Here is a 14,429-nt window from a genome sequence, read left to right as displayed (position 1 = left end):
GAGCAGTTGTATAAAAACTCTTGTAAAATATTTTGGTATGTAATTAAATGTAAATTATTGTAAATATAAATTTGAGATTTCATTTACTTGAATAGTTTTGTAATATAAATTTTGAGTCTTATAATCAATGAAATATTTCTTCATGATGAGATTAGTTTGAAAATGAATTGATTGTGTATTGAGAATTGAATTGTGAATTGAAATAAAGTTTATTGGAGTTGTATTTTAGAAAACATATTGGGAGCATTTTCTTTTGCAGGATTGAAGAATTGTTTTCTCAAAATACAGCCGGCACTTTGCCGAAATTTTGAAAAAAAAAATTTTATAACACCAGATTTTAATCTATGACTTAAATTTCCCGAAAATTATTTTAAAATCCCTTGTAGTATATTTAATGGATTATCGGTAGGAGAAGTACCGTAATTCATTAGGTATACTACGGGATCATGTTACATCTTATAGGGGAGTAAGGTGTGACAATACACATATACATGCTGCCACCATAAACAACGTAATTCAATAAACCAAACAATGAAACAACACATTTCAACTACACTTTAAAAGTTGCCAAATTACACATCTCCTTCAAATAGCTTCCAAGTGAAAACAACAAATATCACACATACACTTAGTATACATTATCTAAATTACTTCTATACACATAAACACTTACATCAACATCTTAAACAACCATTTACAAGTGAAAACAAGCTAAATATACTGAATTCCCATGGCTGCCGAAATGGTGTATCACCATTAAATCATCAAACTTCAAAACTTCTTCCACAAAACAACTCACCACAACATTCACTCAAAGTTTAATGAAATGAGAATTGAAAATACACACTTACCAGTTTTAAAGCTTGACCAAAACTTCACTAAACTTCTTAAAATTGCTATCTAACTCTTCCTTGTGATGTGGGGAGCAAAGTTAATGAAGCAAGCTTTGGGTTTTTAGGGAGGTTGCATGAAACGGCCATGGATGGAGAGCTTGAGAGAACCATTCGACTTTGTTGAAGATGAAGGTTAAAGATGATGGTTAGTGCTACCCTCCATGTCCACTAACATTTAAATAATCCACTTAGTGCTCCACTTACCTTAATTAACATTTAAATAACCCTAAGTTTCCTAATTTGCAATTAACACCCAAATTTCTCACTATTTACATTATGTGTCAAGTTTCTCATTTTCATGGAATTTTTAAAATTTAATACTACTTATTTTTAATGGAAATTTAGGTCAAAAGGCAACTTGGGGTGTCAATTGACCACAATGCCTCTATTCGGGTTGCATTGCTGATTTTTCGATAACACCGAGTTTTGTCGTTTTCTCAATTTCTCATTTTTCTTTGTACTAATTAATTAATTTTTCTTTGATATTTCTAATGAAATTTATACTTTAATAAGTCTTTAATTATGTCTCAAAACTAAATTTCGAGGGTTCCCTGCAGTCCTGGGGTCGGCTATTGCCTGCGTCGTAACTTCCCCATGCGGTCACCCATCGCTGCGGTGCTGGCTCGTTTAACTTAGTTTCATTTCATTGCTATTATTTTTCCTTTATTTTTCTTGTATTTTCTTTTATTGTATTTCATTATTTTATGTCTCCTCGCTAACAATTAAATGTAGTTCTAGGCATCCTAGCTGTCCAGACTAACACTGGTAACCAGAACAGTAGAACGCACTACCGAACAAAGGGGTGTTACCCTCAAAACCTTACCACATCCAAGGCTGCCAAAAATTTGGGATGGGCATACACATGATATTTATTCCATTTTCTTGTAAATTTTGCATTCAATTCACTCCTTTAGCATGAATTAAAAGAAAAAGATTAAGTTTGGTCACATACCTCTAATGGAGTTAATCTAAAACTTGCAAGAGTTCTTCCTTTGCACTTCTTTTTGCTCCCAAGAGCTTCACCAAGATGAAATATCAAGGTTTTATGTTGCTAAGTTAGGGTTTTGTTGGGAGAAGACTAAGGAAATGAAGCTTTAGTGAACCAAAAATGGAGGTGAGAAGGGAATGGAATATGGTGCAGCTGCTGATGAAGAAGAATGGCTGCTGAAATTTTCTAGAATCTAACTTCTTTTCCTCGTTTTTAATGTATTATATGGTGGTTCTTTATTTTGATTGGCCAAAGCATATTAATTACCTCATACTTACATAAGCATGAAGTAATAAATCCCATTTATTTTCATTTTCTTTCCTTTTCTTGTCTACTTAATTTTGATTAAATTTTTAACAATATTTATTTATATTTTATGTCATAATAATTATTTACTTAACTGGACAAGTCGGCGAAAAATCATCTCTGAAGTCGAAATGACCAAAATGCCCTCCGTTTGGCTTAACAGACCAAAATTGTCTGTACCGATTGAAAATTTTTTTTAAGCATTTTATTGGCATTCTAATGTCATAGAACCTTCAATGACTCTTCTCTGGAGTCCCAAAAATTATTTTATGAATTTTCTCCCTGGTCTAGGGTTCCTAGTTGCGAGAACCGCAACTTCCCACTGGGTTACCTATCGCTAGGGCACCGGTTCATTTAACTTGGTTGTATTTTATATCTAAAATTTTTTCTAAATTTTTCATATTAATATTTGAGTTAATTATGGTTCCTCACTTTAGTTTAAATATTTTTCTGGATGTTCAAACTATCTAGACCGACATTGGTCACTGGAACAGTAGAATGTACAGAGTTGCTACAGGGAGGGTGTTATAAAAGCCTACTTAAGGGAGATAAAACATTTAATAAAATAATTCTTCTTTCAAGCACATGCAATGCATCATTCCCATGATGGTTTCATGATAAGGTAATTCATGGCCCATTAAAGGAGTTCCTCAGGACTTCCTCTTAACATTCACATAATGGATACTAGGAACATAGAATTCATATCTTATTTAGCGGCTATTTCTAGAACTCTAATATATGATGTTGGAGACACATAATTGCCTTACTCGACATCTTCTATCTTTTTTTCATACATGAGCTCATAATGCATACGTGCCATAACCTTTACTTCACTTTCCATTCTTAATGGGAACCAATGGGTTGTCCATGAATTACCAACACAACACAGTTAAATTATGCAGCTTATTTGTTAACATGCAGTAGAGGTTTATATAAATAACCCTAAAGATGCATTCATATCTAATAACATATATCTTGTTGCATAAATGCATATGCATGCATTAAGAAAACCTTTATTTAAAAGAGTTTGGTATGGTATGTTTTACTAACTTAGAGTTGCTACACCCTTCTACTTTAACTACTACTAGATAGCCCTTAGATCCCTTGATTTCAGATCCTCTATGCCTTATCTTTAAGTATACAAGGGAAGAGATTTAAAGGTTCTTAGTTTAGGACTTAAACATAACTAATTATATTTGGGATTCTTAGTCAAGGCATGTTCGGTAGCTGAAGTCTTGAACTTCAGCGACCGAAGTTAGCCATGCACTGTTTACGTGATTGTTCACATGAATTGCCTGTAGAATATTGATGGTTTAGCCACCAAACTTGTATTCACCCAGAATTCATCCACATTATGAAAACCTAAGTTCTCATTGTAGACCCATTACATCATTTAATACTTTAAATAACTAAAAACCATACTTAAACAACTTAGATTACCTAGGGTTTAGATTTGACTATTTTTATGCTAAACCGTAGAATAACACTAAACCAACTATAAATCAACTCATTTACGAACTACTACCCTAAGTTGAGAAGAATAAGAAGAAGGAAATTTACCTCTCTTAGCTAAGGTTTCCATTGGGAGGAGTTTCTCCTACTCTTTCTTTAACTCACTTAAAAGAGGAGAGGAAAGAATACTTTTTACCTTTTTTGAAAGTTTTATGCAATTCTCCATCATGTAGAGGCTATGGTAGTGAGTTTTATGGCTAGAGGTTAGAGGAAACAGAGGGAGAGGGAAGAAAAGGGAGAGAAATTTTAAAAATTTGGGAGATGACTGGTGGGACACCCAACTTTTCAATTTATATTTCGGTCCAAACCAACTTTTGCTACCAAGCTCGCTTGGACAAGCATTTTACAATTTAGCCCATTTTTTCTTGTCTTCTCTCAAAACACTTACTTCTTTCAACTTTCTTCTCCTTGGGACTTCATGGAATATTCTCTCTCCAGATAAAGATTCTAGTTATCCTGGTTGTGGGGTATTACAATAATGCAAAAAATGTCTCTCTAATGTATTCCTAAGTCCATGTTTCACACTTTTTGCTAAAAAATGTGTAAAAAAATATTAACTACAATTAACAAAATGCCCATCGGTTACTTATGATATATTTGAACATCTCCAAATTAAAATAAATAAATAAATGCTATGTTTGAATTTTTAAATTTGAAAAATGTTGGATGTTATGAGAAGTAAATTATTCTCATTATATAATTAATGTACCGTTTTGATATTAAAATATATTTTAATAAATAAAAATGATTTTTTACTATAAAATTTTGATTAAAAATAAATATAAAATATATTTTATATAATAAATAAAAAGTATTTAAATATAAAGTTTAAATTAAGAAACTATTTTGTTAATCAAATAAAACCTGATAAATTATAATAATGGTTTGACTATAAAACAAATTTTTTTAAAAAATGACAATAATTATATTTTATTGCAAATGTTTGGCCTATTTTGTGACATCCTTACTTTAGGTTGTCTGTACCTTCTACTGTTTTGGTGACTAATGTCTGTCCGGACAGTCAGAATGTCTAGAACTATATTTAAGTTAGAGTGGAGAGTTATAAATAACCCAAATAATGACAAGAAAAATTAAGGAAAAATTCAAGAAATGAAATGCAAAGAAGTTAAATGAGCCGGAGCTATGGCGATGGGTGACCTAATGAGAAGCGACTGTAAAGACAGTTAACAAACCTAGACTCGTGGAAAATCCTGTGAAATAATTTTTAAGACTCCAGTGAAGAATTATTAATGCTTAGATGACAACAGAATACCAAGAAAATGCCAAGAAAATTTTTAATATTGGTACAGACAATTTTAACTCAGTAAGTTAAATGAAGGACGTTTTGGTCATTTCACCTTCAGAGATGATTTTTGACCAATTTGTCCATTTAAGTAAGTGAGATCTATATCCTAAAATATGAATAAATATTGCTAAAAATATAATTAAAAATAATAAAAGAAAGAAGAAAGAAAATAAACGAAAATGAAATTAAATTAGCATTATGACATGTGCATGATGTGAAGATGATGTAATTAAAAAGTTTAACCAATTAAAATTTGACAAACCCATTTATAAGACATAAAAGAGACTAAATAAAACAAATTTGGGTCATCTTCTTCTTCCCAAAAGCCTTGGCCAAACCACTTGCTTGGCCATTCTCCATTTTCATCCTCCTTCCAAGCTTGATTTCCACTATTCCTCACCATAAAACCCCTAAGTCTCAACATAAAATCTTGATTACTCACCTTGGTAAAGTATTTGAGGGCAAAAAGAAAAAAGAAAAGTGAAGTTGGAAAGTTGGGAATTTCATCAACTAAGGTTAGTGCATAATATATATTCTAATCTTGTTTATTGCTTAGAATTTAGCTTGAATATAAGTAAATAATTAAGAAATTGAAAGAAAGTATGTATGAATTTGAGAAGTAAATTTCAGTCAACTTGTGTAGGAGTAGGATTTGAAGTGTTTTATTGCAAATAAAATTGATAACTTGCTTGAGTATGATGATAAGTATGATTAGTATGTTCAATTGGTATGTGTTGTATGAATTTTGAATTGGGAGCTAGGGTTTTGAGGAGAAAACTGGAGATTTGTTAAATGCTTGTTGAATTGATGTTGTTAAGACCAAATATGGACTATTTGTAGTGCATGGAATGTGATTTGAGGTTGGCAGTAGTGTGGAATGGTGGTATTGGGAGTGTTGTTTTCATGTAGGAAATTCTAAACCTATGAGTCCAGTACATAAATGTGACCATAAGTAGAGCTATGATGCTCCAATTGGTGTGAGGCTAATTGGAGATGAAACTTACGACATAATGCAACATTTTTCATGAAGAAACCATGCCTAGAAACCAAACTCAAGATGACCTAAAATTGGCTTGAATCCGGGTAACCAAAAGCTGGACCTAGAAAAATGACCATATGAATAGTAAATGTTCAAATGGCCATAACTCACTCTAGGAAGGTCAGAATGACCTGATTTTTAAACCATTGGAAAGCTTAGACATAGGAAAACATTTCCTATGAATAACTTAGAGCCTAATTCTGACCCTAACCTAATCAAATTGCTAACCAAATTTAGCCCAACAAAACTGCCAAGACCAAAACTGACTTTGAAATTTCGGACTTTAGGCCATCTGACTAGTTGTGGCAAAAATGCCATAATTTACTCTATAAAATTGCAAATGCAGTGAAACTAAGGCCAAAATCTTCATAAGACCTAGAACTATAATTTTTAAGTTTTTGCCAAAACCCAGAACCTAATGGAACTATGAGAAATTGCTAGGACAAATTAGTATTCTAAATCCTGACTTGACCCCAGAATAGTATTTAGATCATATCTCCCACTAGGAAACTCCAATTGAGATGAGCCAAATTGCAATAGGAATCCAACCATAATTTAGGAACCTTCTGGAAAACTTAACTACAAGGACCCTAAAATAGGATCCAAAGATGTGACCTAAACTTGAAAACCTGAAGGTATAGGGTTCAGGAGTCCAGGTTAGTTAATTGGCTATAATTTACTCTCCATAACTAGAAAAATGATAATTTTTGAACTTGAGTGACCTTGAGACACAGGGTAACAGATCATATGAAGGATAGTAGGTTTAAAAATGACTATAACATACCCAAATAATTAGACAAAATTGTATTCCAGAATCTACCTGGTTTTGAAACCATAAAGGGTCAATGAACCAGTTGTGGTAATTTGACCATAACTTGAGCTACAAAACTCCAAATGGAGTGATTCAAAAAGAGAATTAAAGTAAAGACATTAAGGAACAACTTTGATGAAGAAAAGTTAGCGAAAATCCCACTGTAGATTAGACCAATAGAATAGAAAACTTAGATGACAAAAACTGAAATTTTGGAAATACTTATAAAAAGACTTAAATTCTAATTGGCAACTAATGCCAACAATTTTATAACCCAAAATGTGGTACCACCATACATTTAAAATTTGTGTTCCGTTTATTTATAAAATAGTCAACATTTGGATGAATAGTAATATAACACCCTCACCGTAGGTAGTCCGTATATTCTACTATTCCACGACAAATGTCTGCTCGGACAGCCAGAATATCTGAAATTACACTTAAACTATAGTGAGGAGGCATAAATTGATGGAATAAATGTTAAAAAAATATAGGAAAAATTTAGAGAAAATAAAATAAAATTTAGAGAATTTATTAATTGGTACAAAAGTAATAAAAATAACCTAATATGCACTAAGAAGGGCATTTTGGTCATTTCACCGCCAGAGGTGAATTTTGACCTAAATGTCAAATTAAAAATTTAGAGAATGAAATAATTAACATAAGTTAAAATTTTTGAATTGAATTAGGAAGAAGAAGAAAAGAAAAGAAAAGAAAAGCTTATGACAATCTAAAAAAAAAATTAAAGTACACAAAAATAGCATATATATAAGACACAAGATGACAAATCCTACTAACCAAAGCTTTCTTCTCCACTCCCTCTTCTCTCTCTCTCCTTGGCCGGCTGGTTGGTCTCTCCCTTCTACCATTGTTGTCAAGCTTAAAGCTTGATTTCTTCTTCATTTACCCATCAAAACCTTTAGCACCCTTCACTAAAAATCCTCCCCACTCTATAAGGAAGCTATTGATAGTAATAAGAAGAGGTATAAGGAAAATTTAACAAGTCACCAAAAAGGTTAGTGCTTTTCTTCCCTCACTTTTCTTTTAATCATTGAAAATGGCTTGAGATAAGTAGAAATTTTAAGAAATTTAAAAGAAAACCATGAACCCATGATGTCACTATTTTCAGCAGCCATGAAATGTGTTGGGCTTTAATGTGTTCAAATGATATAAATGAGTTTAAAGGTGATGATTGATATAAGTATATGTATGAGAAGTGAAAGGGAGTGAACTGATTGAGTTTGAAACTTTGAAACTAGGGTTTGTGTACATGATTTGAGGACTTCGTGTAATTGTTGAGATTGACTTGGTTGAGACTATTTATTGCCTAATTGAAGTGCTATGTATGCAAATTGAAGTAAGGAAGTTGGAGGAGATTGAATATTTGGGAATGCCATTTTCTGCAAGTTGGGACTCAATGACTCCAGTGTGCTTGTTGAACCATAATTGAAATTATGTGACTACAATTGGTAAGAGGCCAATTAGAGGTGAAACTAGACCTAAAACAACCCATTTTTCATGAAGAAACCATGCCCAAATTTGTCTAAAACTTGACCTAAACAGTGCCCAAATCCAGATGACCCTGCACAAAACCCAAAAAATGACCAAATGAATAGCACATATTCATTTGGTCATAACTCCCTCTATACTGGTCCAAATGACTTGAATTTGATACCATTAGAAAGCTTAGATATAGGGCTACAATTTTCATGAAGATCACTGAACCTAGAAAAGCCAAAAACCAAACCAAATTACTGGCCTAAGTTGGGTCACAAAACTACCCAGAATTAGATTGTCTAGAAACTGCTGGACTTAAACTTACCCTACCAGTTTTGGAAAAATGGCCATAACTTAGTCTATAAGAACTCAAATGCAATGAAACCAGTGACAAAATATCCAAAAGGCAAAGACCTACAAAATTGGTATTTTGACCAAAACCCAGAAATTAAGAGAACTGGGTCAAATAGTTAGAACAATTCACTGCATCAAAACCTGGAATCTGACCAAACTTCACTTGACCCTAGAACAGTCTTTTAGTCATAACTCCCACTAGAAAAATCCAATTGGGATGATCCATACCTTTCTAGAAACCTAAGAAATAGGGCTCCAACTTTGTTTTAGGAACCTTCCTCAAATTATGAAATTAAGAACCTTAAAAAGTAACCTGCAGTCACTAACCTGAACTGAACACCTGTTGGCATAGGTGTATGAGTCCAGGTCAGTTAATTGGCCACAAATAATTTCACAAAATTTGAAAATTGTGATTCAAATTTCTTAATGATCATAAGAAATAGGACAACAATTTCTATGGAGATCACCCTGCCTAAAAGTGACTGCAATATGTTCCATTAATTAGGTAAAGTTTAAGTCCAAAAGCTGCCTAGTTAAGGAACCAGAATCTAGAAATGAGTCAGTTATGGTTATCTGACCATAACTTGAGTTCTAAAAATCAAATTGACATGATTCCAAAAGGAAAAATAAAGATAAGACATAGGAGAACAACTTCCATGAAGGAAGTGTGGCCAAACAATGGCTACAAGCTGATCAAATGGATAGGTAAATATATGATATAAAAATTGAACCTAAACAAAGGTTCATGAGATAAATTATTTTATGATAGGAAATCAACCCTAACAAGCCATTAAACACTAAATCACATGAAAGGAGTATGTGGGACCTATTTTGTTACCATAAAGTGACATGAACATTTCAAGTAAACAAGTGATAATGTTTACTTGCCCATTGTATACCTAGAATTATTTATTAATTTGGATCAATTGGTATACCAATTAGGGACTATAGATAGCAGTACAACCTATAGGAATAATCATTAATAGATAAAATATATAACACCCTCACTGTAGTAATTCTGTACATTCTACTATTCAGGTGATCGGTGTCGGTCCGGACAGCTAGAACGTCTGAAAAAATATTTAGATTAGAGTGAGGGATCATAAAAAACTCAAATAATAATAAGAAAAATTTAGGAAAAATTTAAGAAATAAAATACAACCAAGTTAAATTAGCCGGTGCCCTAGCGATGGGTAACCCAGTGGGAAGTTGCGGTCTTTACAACTAGAAGCCCTAAACCCAGGGGAAAATTCATGAAATAATTTTTGGCACTCCAAAGAAGAGTCATTGAGGTTTTGATGGCATTAGAATGCCAAGAAAAGGTTTAGAAAAGTTTTTAGATAAGTACAGACGATTTTGGCTCAATAAGCCAAACGGAGGGCATTTTGGTCATTTTGTCTTCAAAGATGATTTTTGGCCAACTTGTCCAGTTCAATAAATAATTATTATGACATAAAATATTAATAAATATTACTACAAATTAAATTGCAATTGAGTAGAAAAGAAAAGAAAAAAAATGAATTAAAATTGTAATTTTGACCTCATGCTTATGTCATTAAAGCAGTCCCACCCAATCACATTTTGATACCTCATTATAAACCCAATTATAGGAGTTAAATGGGCTGAAAAATCAAAAGAACCATTTGCTCACTTCTTCCTCATTCCAGCCGTAACACACTCTCTCCCTCTCTCCCACCATTAAAGCTTTGCCAAGCTTCCAAACCTTAACCAAATCACCTCAAAACCCTAACTTTCCTTCATGAAATTTTGTCCCTACCACTAAAGCAAGTTTTGGACAGCCATTAGAAGAGGGAAAAGTGAAGGAAAGTGAAGGGTAGAAATTCATCCAAGAGGTTAGTGCTAATTTTCTTGCTTCCACTCTTTTCTAAGCATGAATCTAAGTTGAGTTAAGTTGAAAATTTGATGAAAAATGAATTAAAGATGTATGAACTTACCCCATGAAATTTTGGCAGCCTTAGGGTACCTTAGGGTTTCATCAATTTGAATTATATAATAGTTGTGTATGGCTGCCATTGAACATGATTTTGGTATTTTAATTCATGGATTGTATGTATATAAAGAATTGTAGTTGTTGGAGTTAGGGTTTAGGCACCAAAATTGGGATTTTGTTTATGTATTGATGAAAACAAGTTGTCATGGTCAATTAGTGACAATTTGGTCATGTTTGATTAGGAAATTGAGTGAATGGTGCCAAGGGAAGGAAGGTTAGGTATGCTGTCCAATGTACCCTGCAGGTCTAGGTGTGAGTCCAGCATGTTTGGGCAGCTATAACTTGGGTTGTGTAGGTTCAATTGGTGTAAGGACAATTGGACATGAAACTAGACACATAATGGCACAACTTTGATGAAGGAACCCTGCCCAGAAACTAAACTTAGGATGCCCTAAAAATTGACCAAATCCGGGTAGCATCAATTCTACCTGGGCAAAATGACCAAATGAACAGTGTTCATTCATTTGGTCATAACTCAGTGTAAAAACATCCAATTGACCTAAAATTTATATCAATAGAAAGCTGAGGCAGTTTAGAACAACTTTCATGTAGAACACAAACTCAAATTCTGGACTTAACTAAATGAAATTGCTAGCCAAATTGAACTACGAAATCTGGCAGAATTCAAATTGCCTAGAAATTCTAGGTAAAGGCAATCCGACCAATTATGGTGAAATAGCCATAACTTGAGCTAAAGAACTCCAAATGGGGTGATTCAAAAAGTGAAATGTAATTAGGCACAATAAGGAACAACTTTCATGAAGAAAGATTTGTCAAATTTTTATTGTAGCAAGGTTCAATGGAATAGTGAATATGGTCCTCAAATTCTGAAAATTCGAAATAAAACCTAGGAGGCTAGGAATTGTGTTTGACAATCAATGCCAACAAAAATAAAATGCAAAATGTGGTATATTGGTGAACTTAGGCTCCACGAATTTATTATAAATAAAAAAAGTCAACTTTTGACTGGAGATGGTCAAATGAATACTAACCACTAAAATATGTGAAGTAGAAGGACAAACTATAAGAACTATTGTAGTCAATAATATAGGAAAGGGTATAATAAATTAGAAAGCTATTGTAATGATTAATATATAGATAATATAAATAGTTGATTTAAATTTTTGGAATTGAGTGACACTAGGATTTAAGGAAACTTAGTTAAATTTGAAATCCATGAAATATTCATGGACTACTTGAAATATGAATGATAATGCACCTAAATCATGAAAAAAAAAATAGATAGTTAAGGGTTATATGTCTCTTTGGTAGCTAAAATTATACTTTGCATAATTAATGGCATATGAGAAATAAAAAGAATGTTTTGAGTACAATGGTACATGAACACCATTGTTGTGAATTGAGATCAAAATGAATAATGTAAGGAATGTATGAATTATGATGAATGTATAAACTATGCAGAATTGTGATTTAGAAATTTATACTTCTACTGAAAACAAAATTAAAACGTCATAAATTATAATTGGAACTTATAATGAAATAATGAAATAAGAAGACATATTAATATTTAATGGTACTTATGTGCCCATGTATTGCCTAGACACGTGTGTCAGATTGGATAGATTGGCATGCCAATAGGATATTGCTTTAGCAGTACTGCGAAAGGCTTTATGCCTGTATTCCTGGCTTTATGCCCGCACTCATGGTTTTATGCCGGTACTCATGGCTTTTTATGCCCGATTATGTTTTGTCATGACTTTTTAGCTATTCTGATTGCATACGTGGTTAACATTCCGCATCCGATGGTATGACGGCCCAAGGCACCGCGGTGTCCAGTGCTAATGACCCGTTATCCAGTTTAGTCAGCCTGTCATAGGTTACTTGGACAGTAAAACTTATTGAAATAAGTTAAGAATATTAGTAACTAAAAATATTAGCAATTAAATAAATGAGTAAGAATATTTAAAATAAATTAGATTAGTTATTTAGCAGAATGAATTGAAATGAATTGGAACAATATTAAAATTTAATTATTATGAAAGAATTGAGTGCTTCTGAAGAGGAATAAATTAGAACAAAGGATAGTTAATACTAGAAGTATTATATAACATTAGATTAAATTCCAGAGTATCCAAATTTTGATCCATTTCGTTTTTATTGTATATTATTTCCTTGTTATATTATTGCTGTCACACCCTACCCCTCTGTAAGGCATAACATGATCCTGTAGTATACTTAATGAATTACCAACTCCGTCTACTGATAACTCATTAAATACACTACAAGGGATTTTAAAAACTTCTCTTACTTCTTTTACAGTGGTGAGCACTATTTACAGGTGTTAAAAACTTTGGTGAACTGAAGTGAAACAATTAACTCATTTGATTTATTTGGAATTTTTGTAAAAATTTTGGCAGAGTGCCATCTGTATTTTGGATAAAACAGTTCTTCAGAAAACCTGTAAAAAGACACTTCAATAATTTTCCAAATCTCAACTCCAATACATTTCTCAACACAACAATTTATCAACTCAATTCCATAGAAATTTTTCAAAGTCTGAGATAAGGAAATATAATACAATTTTTACAAGTCAAATAACTCATAATTAATTTACAACTTCAAGGTACAATTTGAATTTACAACTGCTCAAAACCAACAATAATATGTACATACAGTGAACATACATTACATTACAAAATACAAAATATTGGTATACTCATTATACCCGGTAGTCTCTCGCTGGAGGTACTAGCAGCCTAGTCTGCTGCACTGTCTGTCTGTCTACCTGCGACAAAGAATAAAGCTATCATTTGAGACAATGTCTCAGTGGTGCACAACATTAACCAAATACAATTTAAATCACAATTCATAATTCAAATAAATAGTGGATACTTAAAACCATAGTTAATTTCAAGACAATAATTGTCAACCAGAATTTAAACTCCATTTCTCAATATCACAATAAATTTCAGTAAGTCAGATCATGGTTGAATTCAAAAGACAGTATATGTCAATAAGAGTTTAAATTCATTTCACAATCTCACAATAAATCTCAATAATCAGAACACAGTTAAATTCGAAAGACAGTAAATGTCAATAAGAATTTAACTTCATTTCACAAATTATCAAATCGCATAACAACACAATTTAGTCAAATAAGTTAAGAATACAGTGTTGCCAATTCATTCACAACTTAAGCCATGACACATATTTCCGATCAATGCCGCGTTGTACACCACGACAAAGCAATCACAACCCCACTAATCGAAATCAATGAGGAAGGGAGCTAACTATATAATGAGTACTCATCCGATCACCTCAACTGGTAAACCAGAGAGAGAGAAAAATAAACGATCACGACTCCATAAATGGAGAAGGAAAATAAATGATCACAACCCCATAAAAGGAGAAGGAATGATATGATACTGTCATGCTAAGTGTGAACACAAAATCAATTCCAAACATTTTATTCAAATGATTCGTGAGAATCCAATAAATTTCCAAATTTATAATTTCATTCACAAAATGGCAACACAATTCATAATTATCTTTAATTTCCACAAAAACCATTTACAGTGCTTTTCAATCAATAGTATCCATCAAATCATTTACAATGCTTTTCAAGCAATAAATATCCATTCAAACCCATTTCCACAATTTAAAACAATAATGTACAATTAATCATATGAAATCTTATTCTGAGTAAAATCAGATGAAAACTAGTTGTGCACAAACACAATTTAAAACAATA

The sequence above is a fragment of the Hevea brasiliensis genome, chromosome 1, assembly GCF_030052815.1.
Source record: "Hevea brasiliensis isolate MT/VB/25A 57/8 chromosome 1, ASM3005281v1, whole genome shotgun sequence".
Classification (NCBI taxonomy): Eukaryota; Viridiplantae; Streptophyta; class Magnoliopsida; order Malpighiales; family Euphorbiaceae; genus Hevea; species Hevea brasiliensis.
Note: the sequence above shows the minus strand (reverse complement) of the source record.